General features: G+C 38.3%; 1 protein-coding gene across 2 annotated transcripts in view; it reads right to left on the minus strand.

Moving 5' to 3' along the window:
* Positions 1–21032, minus strand: part of CDS2 (CDP-diacylglycerol synthase 2) — a 110009-nt gene that overhangs the window by 70280 nt on the left and 18697 nt on the right. The window lies entirely within an intron of this gene.

Below are 21032 nucleotides of genomic sequence, written 5' to 3' on the forward strand. Positions count from 1 at the left end.
GGAACCTTTGCCATCACCAGCAACTTACTGTTTCAACATCTGGGAAACACACGTTTCTGTTGCAAAGGGGAAGTGGGGGAAGTAGTGTGTATGTAATGATAACTGGTATCCAAAATCACTAAGGCCACACCTTTCCAAGTCTCTTCAACAGGTCATTTCCACACAATTTTGTAAGAATTCAAGATTATCATGTTAGACAACAGTAACTGCTGTGTTCTATAGAGAGATCAAAAGATACATATTAGATGATGTGGAACATAGAGCAGAGTGGCCTGGTGTTTCCACTACTTTTACAAAAGTGAGGCTGGACATACTTGGAAGCTATGGAATATCATTCATTGTTTACCAAACATTTACTGTGCAACTACTATATAACACACACCAAAAGATCCTTAAAGCCTGTGCTTTCCTGGGCTCTAGGACCGAGGAACAGGCAGCTGCCTGGCACTGTAACCAGTCCCCTCTTTCCCATTCCCAAACCTGCATAGCAGTCCCCCTTTTCTTTTTGTCTCATAGCTACTGAATGTGCTGCTTATTTCCACTAGTGAAGCCCCAAGACCCTCAGCAACCACAACTGGTCTCATCTACTCTGCACCTTTAACATTTTTTCAGCTTATCTTCTTTATTACTTCTTAGAATTCCTGTCAATTTTTCCCATGGTTTCTTCTGGTCTTTGGGAATTCTCAGGGTGTGCTGATTGTTTCCATCATTCACTCTCCTTCTCCACCACTGTCATAAGGGCCACCCAGAAAGGACATTTCCCAGCTTCCCTCAAGGCTAGGCAAGGCAAATGACTGAGTTCTGGCCAATGGGATGTAGACAGAAATAGTGAGTGCATTTCCTAGGAGGTATCTTTAAAAGAGCAGCCTTCTTCTTTCTCCTTTCCTCCTTCCTGTTGATTGAAATATGGATGTGAGTGCTGGAATTCTAGCAGCCATCCCGGACCAGAGGTAGAAGCTAAATGCTCAGGATGGTGGAACAACAAGACGACACCTGAATCCATGACCCTTTGAAGTTGCCGGAATGTCAACCTCCAGACTTGTTACATGAAAAAGAAATATACTCCCACTGTATTTAAGCCACTATTATTTTTTATTTTCAGTTGCCTGCAACTGAAATAGGGCAGGGGGTACTTTTTGGTATAAAAGTCTGAGATTTTGCTATCACATGTAAAGAAACAGATTATAAACACAGCTTTATTTTGTAAAGTAGCAGAGGCTAGAAGAATATCATTTAGATAAATAAGAGGGAGTGCTCTTCTACTTTCTGAATGGGATGCTGCCCAATTTATGAGTCACTTAATAAAGCTGTGAGACCCTACCATGCATGAAAAGTTTGACAATAAAGACAGGATCTGAAGGCAAATGCTGATGGTTCTGGGGGCAAGAAAGACAGGCAAAAAAGTGCCCTCGAGAAAAATGTGTACCCTGTTGTTGTGGGGTGTAATGCTCTGTAAAGTCTGTTAGGTTACCATATTATTCAAAATCTCTGCTTCCTTTTTGATCCTCTGTGTAGAGGTTCTTCCCATAGGTGAGACCAAATAACTGAAGTCTCTATTATTGTAGAGGTGTCTACTTCTCCCTTCACTGCTGACAGTGTTTGCCTCATGTACTTTTGGACACTCTGGCTAGGTGCATAAATATTTATGATTGCTATGTCTTGTTGAATTGTTCCTTTTATCAATACAAAATATTCTCCTCTGTTTCTTTTTTTTTTTTAATTTTTTTTTATTAATCAAAAAAAGAAAAGAAATTAACACAACATTTAGAAATCACTCCATTCTACACATGCACTCAGTAATTCTTAGTATCATCACATAGATGTATGATCATCATTTCTTAGTACATTTGCATCGATTTAGGAAAAGAACTAGCAAAACAGCAGAAAAAGATATAGAATGTTAATACAGAGAAGAGAATTAAAATAATAATACTAATAAAAATATATATATATAAAGGAAAAAGAAAAAAAATAAAAACAAAAGATACAAACACACAAACAAACAAAAAACCATATTTCAGGTGCAGCTTCATTCAGTGTTCCAACCTAGTTACATTACACTTAGGTATTATTGTGCTGTCCATTTTTGAGTTTTTGTATCTAGTCCTGTTGCACAGTCTGTATCCCTTCAGCTCCAATTACCCATTATCTTACCCTGTTTCTAACTCCTGCTGGTCTCTGTTACCAATGATATATTCCAAGCTGATTCTCGAATGTCGGTTCACATCAGTGGGACCATACAGTATTTGTCCTTTAGTTTTTGGCTAGACTCACTCAGCATAATGTTCTCTAGGTCCATCCATGTTGTTACATGCTTCATAAGTTTAGTCTGTCTTAAAGCTGCATAATATTCCATCGTAGGTATACGCCACAGTTTGTTTAGCCACTCGTCTGTTGATGGACATTTTGGCTGTTTCCATCTCTTTGCAATTGCAGATAATGCTGCTATAAACACTGTTGTGCAAATGTCCGTCTGTGTCTTTGCCCTTAAGTCCTTTGAGTAGATACCTAGCAGTGGTATTGCTGGGTCGTAATCCATTCTGCCATTCTATGTCTTTTGATTGGGAAATTCAGTCCATTAACTTTTAGTGTTATTACTGTTAGGATAATATTTTCCTCTACCATTTTGGCTTTTGTATTATATATATCATATCTGATTTTCCTTCTTTCTACACTTTACTCCATACCTCTCTCTTCTGTCTTTTCGTATCTGACTCTAGTGCTCCCTTTAGTATTTCTTGCAGAGCTGGTCTCTTGGTCACAAATTCTCTCAGTGACTTTTTGTCTATAAATGTTTTAATTTCTCCTTCATTTTTGAAGGACAATTTTGCTGGATATAGGAGTCTTGGTTGGCAGTTTTTCTCTTTTAGTAATTTAAATATATCATCCCACTGTCTTCTAGCTTCCATGGTTTCTGTTGAGAAATCTACACATAGTCTTATTGGGTTTCCCTTGTATGTGACAGATTGTTTTTCTCTTGCTGCTTTCAAGATCCTCTCTTTCTCTTTGACCTCTGACATTCTAACTAGTAAATGTCTTGGAGAATGCCTATTTGGGTCTGTTCTCTTTGGGGTGCGCTGCACTTCTTGGATCTGTAAATTTAGGTCTTTCATAAGAGTTGGGAAATTTTCAGTGATAATTTCTTCCATTAGTTTTTCTCCTCCTTTTCCCTTCTCTTCTCCTTCTGGGACACCCACAACACGTATATTTGTGCGCTTCATATTGTCATTCAGTTCCCTGATCCCCTGCTCAAGTTTTTCCATTCTTTTCCCTATAGTTTCTGTTTCTTTTTGGAATTCAGATGTTCCATCCTCCAGTTCACTAATTGTAGCTTCTGTCTCTTTAGATCTACCATTGTAGGTATCCATTGTTTTTTCCATTTTTTCTTCTTTGTCCTTCACTCCCATAAGTTCTGTGATTTGTTTTTTCAGATTTTCTATTTCTTCTTTTTGTTCAGCCCATGTCTTCTTCATGTCCTCCCTCAATTTATTGATTTGGTTTTTGAAGAGTTTTTCCATTTCTGTTCGTATATTCAGCATTAGTTGTCTCAGCTCCTGTATCTCATTTGAACTATTGGTTTGTTCCTTTGACTGGGCCATATCTTCAATTTTCCGAGCGTCATCCATTATTTTCTGCTGGTGTCTGGGCATTTGATCAGATTTCCCTGGGTGTGGGACCCAGCTGGTTGAAAGGTTTTTCTGTGGAATCTCTGGGCTCTGTTTTTCTTTTCCTGCCCAGTAGGTGGCGCTCGTCTGTCTGCGGGGCAGTCGGCCCGGAAAACCGCGCGTGGAGGCGGGGGTCGCTGGCTGCCGCGGCTTGGGGGAGTGCCGGTCCAAATTGCCCAGCTGGCCCGAGATGCCAAGTGTGACGGGAGGGCCCCGCTATCCAACGTTCCCAGTCAGACCGGGGAGCCACGTGCGTGGAAGGGACCCCAGTCGCCAGCCGCCCCGGCCAGGAAAACGTGCGCCCCTCGGGTATCTCACCACAGCAGATTCTCCCTGCCCGTTCAGCTGTTCCAGAATGGGGTACGCTGTCTTTTTGGTCTCTGTCGTGACTCTGGGAGCTGTTTCGTATTGTTTCTCTTTCTTTAGTTGCTTTTCTGGAGGAGGAACTAAGACCCGCGTGTCTTACTAAGCCGCCATCTTCTCCGGAAGTCCTCCTCTGTTTCTTTTAATTGTTCTACATTTGAAGTCTAAAAATTTGCCAGATATTAGTATAGTTACCCTTGTCTTTTCCAGTCGTTGTTTGCATGAAATATCTTTATCCAACCTTTCCCTTTCAATCTGTTTTGTCCTTAGGTCTAAAGTGAATCTACTATAGACAGCATAAGGTGAGTCCTGTTTTATAATCCATTCTGCCAGTCTATGCTTTTGATTGGGGAGTGTAATCCATTAACATTAATGTTATTACTGTAAAGGCAGTACTTTCTTCTACCATTTCTTCTTTGGATTTTATATGACATATTCTTTTATTTTTCCGCTTTTTACCTTTATTGATAACCTTCATTTTCACACTCTTCTCCAGACCTCTCTCTCCTGTCTTTTCCTACCTGCCTGTAGTTCTCCCTTTTAGTATTCTTGTAGAGATGGTCTCAGACACAAACTCTCTCAGTGACTATTTGTCTGAAAACATTTTAAACTCCCCCTCACTTTTTTATATTTTTTTATTAATTTAAATTTTTTTTAATATGACAACAAAAAAACACAAACATTCTTAACATATGATCATTCCATTCTACATATATAACCAGTAATTCATAATATCGTCACATAGTTGCATATTCATCATGATCATTTCTTAGAACATTTGCATCAGTTCAGAAAAAGAAATAAAAAGACAACAGAAAAAAATTCATACATACCATACCCTTTACCCCCTCCCTTTCATCGATCACTAGCATTTCAATCTAAGTTATTTTAACATTTGTTCTCCTTATTATTTATTTTTATTCCATGTTTTACTCGTCTGTTGATAAGGTAGATAAAAGGAACATCAGACACAAGATTTCCACAATCACACAATCACATTCTGAAAGCTGTATCATTATACAGTTGTCTTCAAGAAACATGGCTACTGGAACACAGTTCTACATTTTTAGGCAGTTCCCTCCAGCCTCTCCATTACATCTTGACTAACAAGGTGATATCCATTTAATGCATAAGAATAACCTCCAGGATAACCTCTCGACTCTGTTTGGAGTCTGTCAGCCATTGACATTTTATTTTGTCTCATTTCGCTCTTCCCCCTTTTGGTTAAGAAGGTTTTCTCAAACCCTTGATGCTGAATCTCAGCTCATTCTAGGGATTTTCCCAATCCTTTGATGCTAAGTCTCAGCTCATTCTAGGATTTCTGTCCATGCTGCCAGGAAGGTCCACACCCCTGGGAGTCATGTCCCACGTAGACAGGGGGAGGGCATGAGATTGCTTGTTGTGTTGGCTGGAGAAAGAGGCCACGTCTGAACAACAAAAGAGGTTCTCTTGGGAGTCACTCTTAGGCCTAATTTTAAGTAGGCCTGACATATCCTTTGTAGGGTCAAGCTTCATATGAACAAACCCCAAGATTGGGGGCTCAGCCTATGGCTTTTGTTGTCCCCACTGCTTGTGAGAATATCAAGAATTCAATGTGGTAAAGTTGAATTTTCCCCCTTTTACACCATTCCTCAAAGGGGACTTTGCAAATACTTTTTTATTCACTGTTCAAATTACCCTGGACAAACCAACAAAATCTCATGCCCTACTCAAGGTTCCATATACTTATGGTGTTCAATTAAGCTGCCCACATAAGTTATATCAGGAAATGCACTAGTCAAAATATAAATTTTGTACCAAATAAACATTTTTTGCTTTAGTCTCACACATAAGTTAACATTTTAAAATATTAATTACTATCAATTTTCAACACCCTAAGTAATGATATTTCTGTGTCCTTCCTCATGGAAAAACCATTTTTTTAAATTTGTACGTTTAGACACTATCATTATACACTCAAGGCATTCCTAGATTATACTATCTCAGTCTTTATCATCTATCTTTCTTTCTGATTTCATTTGTGCCCCCAGCCCTCCTCCCTCTATCATTGTCACATTGTCACATTGTCTTCAGCTTCATTCAGTGTTTTAACATTATTGTATTACAGTTAGGTAGTATTGTACTATCCATTTCTGAGTTTTACAATCAGTCCTGTTGTACAATCTGTACCACTTCAGCTCCAATTACCTAATATCTTACCCTATTCTATCTCCTGAAGGTCTCTGTTACCAATGAAAGTCTCCAAATTTATTAACTAATGTCAGTTCATATCACAGTATTTGTCCTTTTGTTTCTGGCTAATCTCACTCAGCATAATGTCCTTAAGGTCCATCCATGTTGTTACATACTTCATAACTTTATTCTGTCTTACAGCTGCATAATATTCCATCGCATGCATATACCACAGTTTGTTTAGCCACTCGTCTGTTGATGGACATTTTGGCTGTTTCCATCTTTTTGCAATTGTAAATAACGCTGCTATAAAAATTGATGGGCAAATGTCTGTTTGTATCCTTGCCCTCATGTCCTCCGACCCCCTCATTTTTAAAGGGCATATTTGCTGGGTCTAGAACTCTTGGCTAATAGCTTTTCTCTTTCAAAATCTTAAATATATTATACCACTGACTTCAGGCCTCCACAGATTCTGCTGAGAAATCCACACACAGTCTTATCAAACTTTCCTTGTATGTGATGGATTGCTTTTCTCTTGCTGCTTTCAAAATTCTCTTTGTCTTTGACATCTGACAATCTGATTAGGAAGTGTCTTGGAGTAGGTATATTTGGATCTAATCTATTTGGGATATACTGCACCTCTCAGATCTGTAATTCATGTCTTTCATTAAGAGATGGGAACATTTTTCAGTGATTATTTCCTCCATTAGTCCTTCTGCCTCTTTCCCCATCTCTTCTTCTGGGATACCCGCAACACATATATTCATGCATTTCATGTTGTCATTCAATTCCCTGAGATCCTGCTCATATTTTTCCATTCTTTTCCCTATTTTTTCTTTTGTGTATAGGATTTCATATGCTCTATCCTCTAGTTCACTAATCTTTTCTTCTGCCTCTTCAAATCTGCCATTGTAGGTCTCCATTGTTTTTTCATCTCTTCTATTATGTCTTTCATTTCCATAAGTTTTGCAATTCTTTTCTTCAAAACCTCGAGTTCTTTATGTTCACCCAATGTCTTCATTTCCTTCATCTTTTGTCACATCTTCCCTCAACTCACTGATTTGACTTTTGATGTCATTTTGCATGTCATTAGCATATCTCGAATTAGTTGTTTCAATTCCTTTATTTCATACGAAACATTGATTTGTTCCTTTGAGTCATATCTTTGATTTTTCTAGTATGACTCACTGTTTTTTGCTGGTGTCTAGGTATTTGATTTCCTTAATTACTTTACCCTGGAGGTTGTTTTCACTCTTTTACCTAGGGTTTTATTGATTGGCTGCCTTTGTTCTCTAACTGTTTTTTTTGGCATTCAGAGGGATTCCACTTGAACTGGGGCCTGCCTCTCTTTTTGGGGGGAAGATACACCCTTTAGAGAATTGTCCTCATTCACCTATTTACTTTTTCTCTCAGACATGCCTTAATTCCACCCTTGCCTGGGGCAATGCTGAAGCCTAAGAGTGCTCACAATTCTATCTAATGAGCTATTAAGAATTTAAAAAAAAAAAAAAAAAAAAAGCCATTTCAGAGCCACACCTTAGCTCCCCCGGTTTGCCAATCAAGAACTAGAGTTGGTATGTGGCTCTATGTGCCCCCTTTTCTTGGGGTCCAGCTCTTTCCTAGCATTTTTTGCTGTCCAACTCAAAAAGCCTCTGTTGTTGTTTCCATCAGCCCCAAATCCTTTCTACCAGTTCCTTTAGTGCTTACTCCAGGTTTAACTGTGCTGAGGGCCTGTTATCAGCAGTCTGAATTTGTTAATTAATTCCACAATTGAAGCTTTCTTGGGCTAACTTCCTTACTGCTAGTAAAATCCGTTTCCTTTCCCCTCCAAGAACCAGTCTGCCATGTCTGTGGGGAAAGGGTGCTGGCCTCCACTGCTTGGGAGACTTGGTATCAAGTTCTTGGCTTGGCTTCCTAGGTTCAAGAGACTTTTAAAACTCCAAAGGTGGGTTGCTTATGAAAACCTCCAGCAAAGAAAAAGGCCTATATGGCAAACCATCCTTCTTGCTATACATACATAAATAATCAAGCCATATCAATGAAATCAGCCTTATTTTATGATTAAGAATAATCTTTTTGAGGTTATCTTTAATCAAAAGGAGGGTGACTAATAGAGAAATTTTATGTTTCAATAGAAAACTACAGCACACTCCTGTGAGTTATCAGATGCTCCTATTCATTGCCTGAGCATCTCTTTTGTAAATCTGCAGATAAGTAAATGGTTCTGTTACTTACCTGTAAACTGGACTGGAGCCCATGATCTCGCATACATTGTCTACCCTAAATGCCAGTCAGAAAGCTAATAGGATCTCTTCTACATCAGGTTCAAACCAATAAAAGAGGACTAATTCACAATTCCTTGACCTCCCAATACAGGGTTCTACACTCTTTCATGCACACGATCATACCTCCCCTAGGAACACATGACTTGAAGAAAGCAGTTATAAATATATCTAAGATTATGAAACAGAGCTTTAATACCACTGTAAATATTCTTCAGGCCATCTAGGCTGAAGTTGATAGCTTAACAAGCGGTCTTGCAAAACAGGTGGGCTCTAGATATCCTGACTGCCCATGAACAATGTTGCATTTATATTAATCAGTATGGCACAGTGAAAGATAACCTGGATATTTTAAAGGATGAAGTTTTTTTTTTTAATGATATCAGAAAAAGCTCAAATATTTCAATGGACAGATCTATTTCCTGACCTGAAGTTCTTGGTTTAATGGTATATGGGTACAAACTAGTACACTCTGAATTTGTGCTTTTAACTGTAATTATCAATCAATATATTTTCGTTTTTTTGTAAAAACTATATTACATGATTCTGTTCAAATTCCCTGTCACTCTCAAAACAGATGGTTGCTCTAAAGATAGCTGATCAGAAGAAAAATGAGGTAGAAAATGGAACTGTCTTTTTTGGACCAAGACTAAACATAAAAATAACAGACACCCTGACTCAGAGAGACAGGACTGCACTCATTATCCACCCAAATGAGTAAATAATCCCACTCCATGGGTCGTAAATATAAACAGCTGATTGAACCTACTCTACTGCCTGACAAGAAATAAGAAAACCAGTGGTGATGACTGGAGTACTTTGATCATGTTTTCAATGAGATCACTGGAAAAATGAGTATAAGGGGACACAAATAAAATCAAGTGTCCATCTGCACAGGGAGTTGACGAGACAAGAACCCTCTCCAAGAAGAGCTTTTCCAGAATACAAAAATAACTGACCTCAGGGGCTTTCTGAGAAAATGGAACTCAACCTACAGAACTGCTGATAAGCAACACCTAATGATAAAACTAATTCAGTCCAGTACAGATAAAGTTTCAGAATGGACAAGCATACCATACTTATCAATATATATCTACTCCCCACTTTCTAAAACCTCACCATGTAAAGGTAAACTTAATGTCAGCCAATCAAAACATTTCCTCACTTGCTTCTGGGTTCACCCTATATGAGTTTCCTCTTTCCACTACCTGGATGGAGCGCCCTTCTAATTTCTGAATGGGATGTTGCCCAATTTATGAGTCACTTAAAAAAGCTACGAGATTCTTAAAAAAAAAAAAAAAAAAAAAGATTATTAAAAGCTTAGGAAAATCCCTATGATAGCAAATACATATGTATAAAAGTTTACTGTTCAAAACACCTTACATGAGTTCTAGGAAAATGGATGAATAGCAAAGGAATAGCAGAACTTACTTCTTTCCCAAAAGCTGTGAGTAGCCAGAATCAACTGTTTTGGGGTTCTAGAGACCAGTGTTAGTACAAAAACCAGTTAAGTATGGGATAAATAGGCTGAGAAACCAAGGGTCAGAGACTGTGAGTAATTCTATCCATGGCTCCTAGTGTCCAACCCCCACAGTGGCAGGTAGCCCAATACTTGTTTGCGGGGTAGCTATGGATTAGGATGTCTGTGGAAATCCCCTACCCTAAGTACAGAGGGTAACACAGTCCAATGCTGAGCCAGATACTGTTCGGTAAAATTAGTTCATGGGACGCCACAGTTCTAGCCCATGCTGGTCAGACACTGCTGAGCATCACTATTTCAACTAGATCACAGATGGAAGTGGTAAAGAAACCAAACCAGACTGCCTTCACAGGGCTGAGGGGATTAGACAACCAAAGAGCAACATCTGCTGGACAGGCTGGAAAGTGCAGCCTACTGATGTGGAAGGGTAAAAAGGGGTAGGGAAAAAAAAAAGAGAAGAAAGGATGTTGAATTCCCAGACCATGTACCCCTCCCCCTCCCCCCAAAAAAGAAAAAGGGGTGGAGAGTTTTTTGGAGTCTTTCCTTGACTCCCTCCCAGGGCCCTCTGAATCTGGTCTACCCTCCTCCCCACTGCACAGGTACCTGGCCCTATTTTGGCCGGCAATAGTGATGAACCAATTGTCAAACAAGAGCCTTAACACAAACCCAATCAACAACAAAATCCTAGGCAAGAGAGAGAAACCAGCCTTCAAAATAAACCTATCAAGAGAATCAGATGCCCAAATATCAACAAAAAATCACAAGGCATACTAAAACTTGGGAAGACATGGCCGAATCAAAGGGACAAATAAAAAAGTCATAGGAGACACAGAATTTGGAACAACTAATCAAAGATGTTCAAACAAATCTCCTAAATCAATTCAAGTAGATGGCTAAAGAGAAAAAAGATATTAAGATGAAACTGGGTGAGCATAAAGAAGAACTTGAAGGCACACAAATAACAGATCTTATGGGAATAAAAGATACAAGAGACAAAATTAAAAATACACTAGACACACAGAATAGTAAACCTGAAGAGGCAGAAGGATCAGCGAGCTAGAGGACAGATCACCCAAAATTGAGCAAACAAAAGAACATATGGAGAAAACAACGAAAAAATTTGAGCAGGGTCTCAGGGAAATGATTGATGACATAAAGCTCAGATGGAGAAGAAAAAAGGGCCAGAAAGAATATTTCAAGAAATATGACCAAAAATTTCCCAACCCATATAAAAGACAAATATGCAAATCCAAGAAGCCCAATGTACAGATTACACCCAAACAGACTCACTCCAAGACACATAGTAATTGGACTGTCAAAGGCCAAAAATGAAGAGATAATTCTGAAAGCAGTAGAAGAAAAACAATTTACCACATACAAGGAAAGTTAAATAAGATTAAGTACCAATTTCTCATCAGAAATCACGTAAGGGAGAAGGCAGTGGCTTAAGATATTTATGATCCTGATAGAGAAATAATGTCAAACAAGAATTCTTTATCTGGCAAAGCTGTTCTTCAAAACCAAGGGAGACTTTACCTGAAAATATTCAGATAAATAGATGCTCAGAGAGTTCCTTAACAAGGGTCCTGCCCTACAAGAAATACTAAAGGGAATTCTGCAGGCTGAAAAGAAAAAAAAACGGAGAGAGGGGCATGGAGGAGAGATAGAAAGGAGTATTATTATTTTTTTTTTTTTTTACTTTTTTTTTTTATTAATTAAAAAAAGAATTAACAAAACAATTAGAAATCATTCCAATCTACATGTACAATCAGTAATTCTTAATAACATCACATAGTTGCATATTCATCATTTCTTAGTACATTTGCATCGATTTAGAAAAAGAAATAAAAAGACAACAGAATAAGAATTAAAACAATAATAGAAAGAAAAAAAACAAAAAAAACAAAAACAAAAAACCTATACCTCACATGCAGCTTCATTCAGTGTTTTAACATAATTGCATTACAATTGGGTAGTATTGTGCTGTCCATTTCTGAGTTTTTATATCCAGTCCCGTTGTACAGTCTGTATCCCTTCATCTCCAATTATCCCTTCTCTTTTTTTTTTTTTTTTTTAATTAACGGAAAAAAAGAAATTAACCCAACATTTAGAGATCATACCATTCTACACATGCAATCATTAATTCTTAACATCATCACATAGATGCATGATCATCATTTCTTAGTACATTTGCATTGGTTTAGAAGAACTAGCAACATAACCGAAAAAGATATAGAATGTTAATATAGAGAAAAAAATAAAAGTAATAATAGTAAAATCAAAACAAAACAACACAACACAAAACAAAACCCTATAGCTCAGATGCAGCTTCATTCAGTGTTTTAACATGATTACTTTACAATTAGGTATTATTGTGCTGTCCATTTTTGAGTTTTTGTATCTAGTCCTGTTGCACAGTCTGTATCCCTTCAGCTTCAATTACCCATTGTCTTACCCTGTTTCTAACTCCTGCTGAACTCTGTTACCAATGACATATTTCAAGTTTATTCTCGAATGTCCGTTCACATCAGTGGGACCATACAGTATTTGTCCTTTAGTTTTTGGCTGGATTCACTCAGCATAATATTCTCTAGGTCCATCCATGTTATTACATGGTTCATAAGTTTATCTTGTCTTAAAGCTGCATAATATTCCATCGTATGTATATACCACAGTTTGTTTAGCCACTCTTCTGTTGATGGAGATTTTGGCTGTTTCCATCTCTTTGCAATTGTAAATAATGCTGCTATAAACATTGGTGTGCAAATGTCCGTTTGTGTCTTTGCCCTTAAGTCCTTTGAGTAGATACCTAGCAATGGTATTGCTGGGTCGTATGGCAGTTCTATATTCAGCTTTTTGAGGAACCGCCAAACTGCCTTCCACAGTGGTTGCACCCTTTGACATTCCCACCAACAGTGGATAAGTGTGCCTCTTTCTCCGCATCCTCTCCAGCACTTGTCATTTTCTGTTTTGTTGATAATGGCCATTCTGGTGGGTGTGAGATGATATCTCATTGTGGTTTTGATTTGCATTTCTCTAATGGCCAGGGACATTGAGCATCTCTTCATGTGCCTCTTGGCCATCCGTATTTCCTCTTCTGAGAGGTGTCTGTTCAAGTCTTTTTCCCATTTTGTAATTGGGTTGGCTGTCTTTTTGTTGTTGAGATGAACAATCTCTTTATAAATTCTGGATACTAGACCTTTATCTGATATATCATTTCCAAATATTGTCTCCCATTGTGAAGGCTGTCTTTCTACTTTCTTGATGAAGTTCTTTGATGCACAAAAGTGTTTAATTTTGAGGAGTTCCCATTTATTTATTTCCTTCTTCAGTGCTCTTGCTTTAGGTTTAAGGTCCATAAAACCGCCTCCAGTTGTAAGATCCATAAGATATCTCCCAACATTTTCCTCTAACTGTTTTATGGTCTTAGACCTAATGTTTAGATCTTTGATCCATTTTGAGTTAACTTTTGTATAGGGTGTGAGAGATGGGTCTTCTTTCATTCTTTTGCATATGGATATCCAGTTCTCTAGGCACCATTTATTGAAGAGACTGCTCTGTCCCAGGTGAGTTGGCTTGACTGCCTTATCAAAGATCAAATGTCCATAGATGAGAGGGTCTATATCTGAGCACTCTATTCGATTCCATTGGTCGATATATCTATCTTTATGCCAATACCATGCTGTTTTGACCACTGTGGCTTCATAATATGCCTTAAAGTCAGGCAGCGCGAGACCTCCAGCTTCGTTTTTTTTCCTCAAGATGTTTTTAGCAATTCGGGGCACCCTGCCCTTCCAGATAAATTTACTTATTGGTTTTTCTATTTCTGAAAAATAAGTTGTTGGGATTTTGATTGGTATTGCATTGAATCTGTAAATCAATTTAGGTAGGATTGACATCTTAACTATATTTAGTCTTCCAATCCATGAACACGGTATGCCCTTCCATCTATTTAGGTCTTCTGTGATTTCTTTTAGCAGTTTTTTGTAGTTTTCTTTATATAGGTTTTTTGTCTCTTTAGTTAAATTTATTCCTAGGTATTTTATTCTTTTAGTTGCAATTGTAAATGGGATTCGTTTCTTGATTTCCCCCTCAGCTTGTTCATTACTAGTGTATAGAAATGCTACAGATTTTTGAATGTTGATCTTGTAACCTGCTACTTTGCTGTACTCATTTATTAGCTCTAGTAGTTTTGTTGTGGATTTTTCCGGGTTTTCGACGTATAGTATCATATCGTCTGCAAACAGTGATAGTTTTACTTCTTCCTTTCCAATGTTGATGCCTTGTATTTCTTTTTCTTGTCTAATTGCTCTGGCTAGAACCTCCAACACAATGTTGAATAATAGTGGTGATAGTGGACATCCTTGTCTTGTTCCTGATCTTAGGGGGAAAGTTTTCAATTTTTCCCCATTGAGGATGATATTAGCTGTGGGTTTTTCATATATTCCCTCTATCATTTTAAGGAAGTTCCCTTGTATTCCTATCTTTTGAAGTGTTTTCAACAGGAAAGGATGTTGAATCTTGTCGAATGCCTTCTCTGCATCAATTGAGATTATCATGTGATTTTTCTGCTTTGATTTGTTGATATGGTGTATTACATTAATTGATTTTCTTATGTTGAACCATCCTTGCATACCTGGGATGAATCCTACTTGGTCATGATGTATAATTCTTTTAATGTGCTGTTGGATACGATTTGCTAGAATTTTATTGAGGATTTTTGCATCTGTATTCATTAGAGAGATTGGTCTGTAGTTTTCTTTTTTTGTAATATCTTTGCCTGGTTTTGGTATGAGGGTGATGTTGGCTTCACAGAATGAATTAGGTAGTTTTCCCTCCACTTCGATTTTTTTGAAGAGTTTGAAGAGAATTGGTACTAATTCTTTCTGGAACGTTTGGTAGAATTCACATGTGAAGCCATCTGGTCCTGGACTTTTCTTTTTAGGAAGCTTTTGAATGACTAATTCAATTTCTTTACTTGTGATTGGTTTGTTGAGGTCATCTATGTCTTCTTGAGTCAAAGTTGGTTGTTCATGTCTTTCCAGGAACCCGTCCATTTCCTCTAAATTGTTGTATTTATTAGCGTAAAGTTGTTCATAGTATCCTGTTATTACCTCCTTTATTTCTGTGAGGTCAGTAGTTATGTCTCCTCTTCCATTTCTGATCTTATTTATTTGCATCCTCTCTCTTCTTCTTTTTGTCAATCTTGCTAAGGGCCCATCAATCTTATTGATTTTCTCATAGAACCAACTTCTGGCCTTATTGATATTCTCTATTGTTTTCATGTTTTCAATTTCATTTATTTGTGCTCTAATCTTTGTTATTTCTTTCCTTTTGCTTGCTTTGGGGTTAGCTTGCTGTTCTTTCTCCAGTTCTTCCAAATGGATAGTTAATTCCTGAATTTTTGCCTTTTCTTCTTTTCTGATATAGGCATTTAGAGCAATAAATTTCCCTCTTAGCACTGCCTTTGCTGCGTCCCATAAGTTTTGATATGTTGTGTTTTCATTTTCATTCGCCTCGAGGTATTTGCTAATTTCCCTTGCAATTTCTTCTTTGACCCAGTCGTTGTTTAGGAGTGTGTTGTTGAGCCTCCACGTATTTGTGAATTTTCTGGCACTCTGCCTATTATTGATTTCCAACATCATTCCTTTATGGTCCGAGAAAGTGTTGTGTAAGATTTCAATCTTTTTAAATTTGTTGAGACTTGCTTTGTGACCCAGCATATGGTCTATCTTTGAGAATGATCCATGAGCACTTGAGAAAAAGGTGTATCCTGCTGTTGTGGGATGTAATGTCCTATAAATGTCTATTAAGTCTAGTTCATTTATAGTAATATTCAGATTCTCTATTTCTTTGTTGATCCTCTGTCTAGATGTTCTGTCCCTTGATGAGAGTGGTGAGTTGAAGTCTCCAACTATTATGGTATATGAGTCTATTTCCCTTTTCAGTGTTTGCAGTATATTCCTCACGTATTTTGGGGCATTCTGATTCGGTGCGTAAATATTTATGATTGTTATGTCTTCTTGTTTAATTGTTCCTTTTATTAGTATATAGTGTCCTTCTTTGTCTCTTTTAACTGTTTTACATTTGAAGTCTAATTTGTTGGATATTAGTATAGCCACTCCTGCTCTTTTCTGGTTGTTATTTGCATGAAATATCTTTTCCCAACCTTTCACTTTCAACCTATGTTTATCTTTGGGTCTAAGATGTGTTTCCTGTAGACAGCATATCGAAGGATCCTGTTTTTTAATCCATTCTGCCAATCTATGTCTTTTGATTGGGGAATTCAGTCCATTGACATTTAGTGTTATTACTGTTTGGATAATATTTTCCTCTACCATTTTGCCTTTTGTATTATATATATCATATCTGATTTTCCTTCTTTCTACACTCTTTTCCATATCTCTCTCTTCTGTCTTTTCGGTTCTGACTCTAGTGCTCCCTTTAGTATTTCTTGCAGAGCTGGTCTCTTGGTCACAAATTCTTTCAGTGACTTTTTGTCTGAGAATGTTTTAATTTCTCCCTCATTTTTGAAGGATAATTTTGCTGGATATAGGAGTCTTGGTTGGCAGTTTTTCTCTTTTAGTATTTTAAATATATCATCCCACTGTCTTCTAGCTTCCATGGTTTCTGCTGAGAAATCTACACAAAATCTTATTGGGTTTCCCTTGTATGTAATGGATTGTTTTTCTCTTGCTGCTTTCAAGATCTTCTCTTTCTCTTTGACCTCTGACATTCTAACTAGTAAGTGTCTTGGAGAACGCCTATTTGGGTCTAATCTCTTTGGGGTGCGCTGCACTTCTTGGATCTGTAATTTTAGGTCTTTCATAAGAGTTGGGAAATTTTCAGTGATAATTTCTTCCATTAGTTTTTCTCCTCCTTTTCCCTTCTCTTCTCCTTCTGGGACACCCACAACACGTATATTTGTGCGGTTCATATTGTCCTTGAGTTCCCTGATACCCTGTTCAAATTTTTCCATTCTTTTCCCTATAGTTTCTGTTTCTTTTTGGAATTCAGATGTTCCATCCTCCAAATCACTAATTCTATCTTCTGTCTCTTTAAATCTATCATTGTAGCTATCCATTATTTTTTCTATGTTTGCTACTTTATCCTTCACTTCCATAAGTTCTGCGATTTGTTTTTTCAGTTTTTCTATTTCTTCTTTATGTTCAGCCCATGTCTTCTTCATGTCCTCCCTCAATTTATCGATTTCATTTTTGAAGAGGTTTTCCATTTCTGTTCGTATATTCAGCATTAGTTGTCTCAGCTCTTGTGTCTCATTTGAGCTATTGGTTTGTTCCTTTGACTGAGCCATATTCTCAATCTTTTGAGCGTGGACAGTTATCTTCTGCTGCTGGCGTCTGGGCATTTATTCAGATTTCTCTTGGTGTTGGACCCAGCAAGGTTGTAATATTTTTCTGTGAAATCTCTGGGTTCTGTTTTTCTTATCCTGCCCAGTAGGTGGCGCTCGTGGCACACGTTTGTCTGCGGGTCCCACCAGTAAAAGGTGCTGTGGGACCTTAAACTTTGGAAAACTCTCGCCGTCCTGGGGGTTCGCTAGCCGAAACGGCTTGAGCCGGCCCTCGGTCCGAACGCAGGGAGGGTTGCTGGTCGCCGCAGCCAGGGAAAGAGCCCGTCCGAATTTCCTAGTCAGCCCTGGGCAACAAGCGTGGCGGGAGGGCGCCAGCGGCAGCGGCCCGCCCGAGAGAGTGCACGTTCCCCGGGAGTCACGGGTTTGGAAGGGGCCTCCCCCACCCGTCACCGTTCTCCGCGGCCTGGGGGTTTCCGATCCAATTCTCTCAGTTGGTCCGGGGGCTGCGCGTGGTGTGGGCGCCAGCCGTCTTTGTTTCAGGGGACCGCCTCTCCAATTCTCCTAGCCGGCCCGGGAAGGGGGAAGGGAGTAACTCCGGCCGCTTGCCACCCGGCCCGGTAAGGCCCGCGCGCCTCGGCGATCTCACCCGAGCTGCTTCTCTCAGCCAGCCAGCCGTTCCAGGATGGGGTACGCTGTCTTTTTTATCTCTGTTGTGGCTTTGGGCGCTTTCTGTATCGTTTCTACTCCCCTAGTAGGTGTCCTGGAGAAGAAACTAAGATCCGCGCGTCTTACTAAGCCGCCATCTTCCAGGAAGTCCCCTGCCCAGAAGCCAGGAGTATTATTATTAATAGTAACTAAAAAGAAGACCACAACAAATCAATCACAAATAAAAAGACTGAATCAGTCATCAAAAATCTACCAAAAGGGTGGGCAACAGTGGCTCAGTGGCAAAATTCTTGCCTGCCATGCCAGAGACCAGGTTCAATTCCTGGAGCCTGCCCATGCCAAAAAAAAAAAAAACCTACCAACCAAGAAAAGCCCAGGAACAGTTTGCTTCACAGGATAATTTTACCAGTCATTCTAAGAGAATTCATACCAATTCTGCTCAAACTCTTCCAAAAAATTGAAGAGGAGGGAGTAATATCTAACTCATTCTGTGAAGCCAACACCACCCTAATTCCAAAGCCAGATAATGACAAGAAAACTACAGACCAATCTCTCCAATGAATTCAGGTGCAAAAATTCTCAACAAAATACTTGTAAACAGAATCCAACAGCACATTAAAAGAATTATATACCATGACTAATGGGTTTATTCCAGGTATGTAAGAGTGGTTCAACACAACAAAATTAATTAATGTAATATACCACATTAACAAATCAAAAGGGAAAAAACTACATAATCACTTGATGCAGAAAAGGGATCTGACAAAATCCAGCATCCTTTCTTAATAAACACATTTTGAAAGAGAGGAATCACAGGAAACTTCCTCAACATAATAAATGGCATATATGAAAAACCCACAATGGACACATACTCAATGGTGAGAGACTGAAAGATTTCCCTCTAAGATCTGGAACAAGACAAGGATGTCCACCTTACTCAACATTGTACTAGAGTTCTAGCTGGAGCAATTAGGCAAGAAAAAGATATAAAAGACATCTAACTGGAAAGGAAAAAGTAAAACATTCACCAGTTTCAGAGGACATGATCCTACATATGGAAGGCCCTGAAAAATCTACATGAAAGCTACTAGAGCTAATAAATAAGTTCAGCAAAGTGGCAGAGTACGAGATCTACACACAAAAATGAGCAGTGTTTCTATACTCTAGTAATGAGCTATTCAAGGAGGAAATTGAGAAAAAAAAACATTTACAAGCAACTAAAAGAATCAAATACCTAGGAATAACTTAACAAAGATGAAAAGGACTTAAACTCAGAAAACCACAAAACTACTAAAAGATATCAAAGAGGACCTAAATAAATGTAACATACCATGTTCATGGATTGGAAGGCTAAATGTCGTTAAGATGTCAATTTTACCCAAATTAATATACAGATACCCATCAAAATTCCAACAGTCCACTTTGCAGAAATGGAAATGTGAATCATCACATTTATTTGGCAAAGCAAGGGGCCCCAAACAACCAAAAACATCTTGGAAAAGAATGACATTGGAGGACTCACACTTCCTGACTTTAAAGCATATTATAAAACTACAGTGGTCAGAAGAGCATGATACTGGCAAAGTGATAGACATACTGATCAATGGAATTGAATTGAGAGCTAAGACACAGACCCTCAGATCTATGGTCAATTGATTTTTGACAAGGCTCCTAAGTCCACTCAACTAGGACAAAACAGTCTCTTCAATAAATCGTGCTAGAGAACTGGATATCCATTGTGATGGTCAGGTTCATCTGTCAACTTGGCCAGGCGGTGGTACCTATTTGTCTGGTTAGGCAAGTGCTGGTCTCTTACTATGAGGACAATGCACAGAATTAAATCATGAACATGGCTGCTGCATCCACAGCTGACTGCATTTGTAATCAGTCAAGGGGAGTGTATTCTGCAATGAGTGGCAATCTAATCACTAGAAGGCGTTTAAGGAGGATTCAAAAGAGACAGTCTCTCTTCCTGCTTCGGCTTTCCTGTGGAGTTCATCCAGACCCTTCACTGGAGTCATCAGCTTCACAGCCTGCCCTATGGATTCTGGACTCTACGTGTCCACATTTATGTGAGACACTTTTATAAATTTTCTATCTACAGATATTTCCTGCTGATTTTGTTTCTCTAGAGAACCCTAGCTCATATGCTCTTCAATAAATTGTGCTAGAGAATTAGATACCCGTATCCAAAAGAATTAGAAAGAAAAAAAAAAAGAATTAGAGACGATCCCTATCTGACTCCCTATACAACAATTAACTCAAAATGGATCAAAGATTCAAATTTCGAAGACAGTAACATAAAAATCCTAAAAGAAAATGTAGGGAAAAAACTTCAAGGTCAAGTGGTAGGCAATCATTTCCCAGATTTTACACCTAAAGTACAAGCAACAAAAGAAGAACCTCTTCAAAACTGAATACTTCTGTGTTTCAAAGGATTTTGTCAAAAAGGTGAGAAGGCTGTCAAATCAATGGAAAAAAATACATATCACATTCTGATATGGAAATGATACCCAGAATACACAAATAAAGCCTACAACTCAACAATAAAGATAACCCAATTTTAAAAATGGGCAAAGACATGAAAAGACATTTTTCCAATAAGGAAATACAAATGGCTAAAAAGTACATGAAAAGATGCACATCTTCACCATCTATTAGGGAAATGCAAATCAAAACCACAATGAGATATCATTTCACACCAATTAGAATGGTCATTATTAAACAAACAGGATATTACAAATGTTTAGAGAATGTGGAGAAATACAAACACTCATTCACTGCTGGTGGGAATGTAAAATGGTAGAGCCACTATGCAAGGCAGTTTGACAGTTCCTCAGAAAGGTTAAGCATAGAGTTGCCCCATGATCCAGCAATCCCACTCTTCAGTATATACCCAAAAGAACTGAAAGCAAGGGATGTGAACAGACATTTGCACACCCATGTTCAAAGTGGCATTATTCACATTTACCAAAAGATAGAAACAATACAAGCGTCTATCAACTGATGAATGGATAAACAAAATGTGGTATACACATAACAACGGAATATTATTCAGCAGTGAGAAAGGATGAAGTCCTGAAGCATGCAAT

The sequence above is a fragment of the Tamandua tetradactyla genome, chromosome 1 (genome assembly GCF_023851605.1).
Source record: "Tamandua tetradactyla isolate mTamTet1 chromosome 1, mTamTet1.pri, whole genome shotgun sequence".
Taxonomy (NCBI): domain Eukaryota; kingdom Metazoa; phylum Chordata; class Mammalia; order Pilosa; family Myrmecophagidae; genus Tamandua; species Tamandua tetradactyla.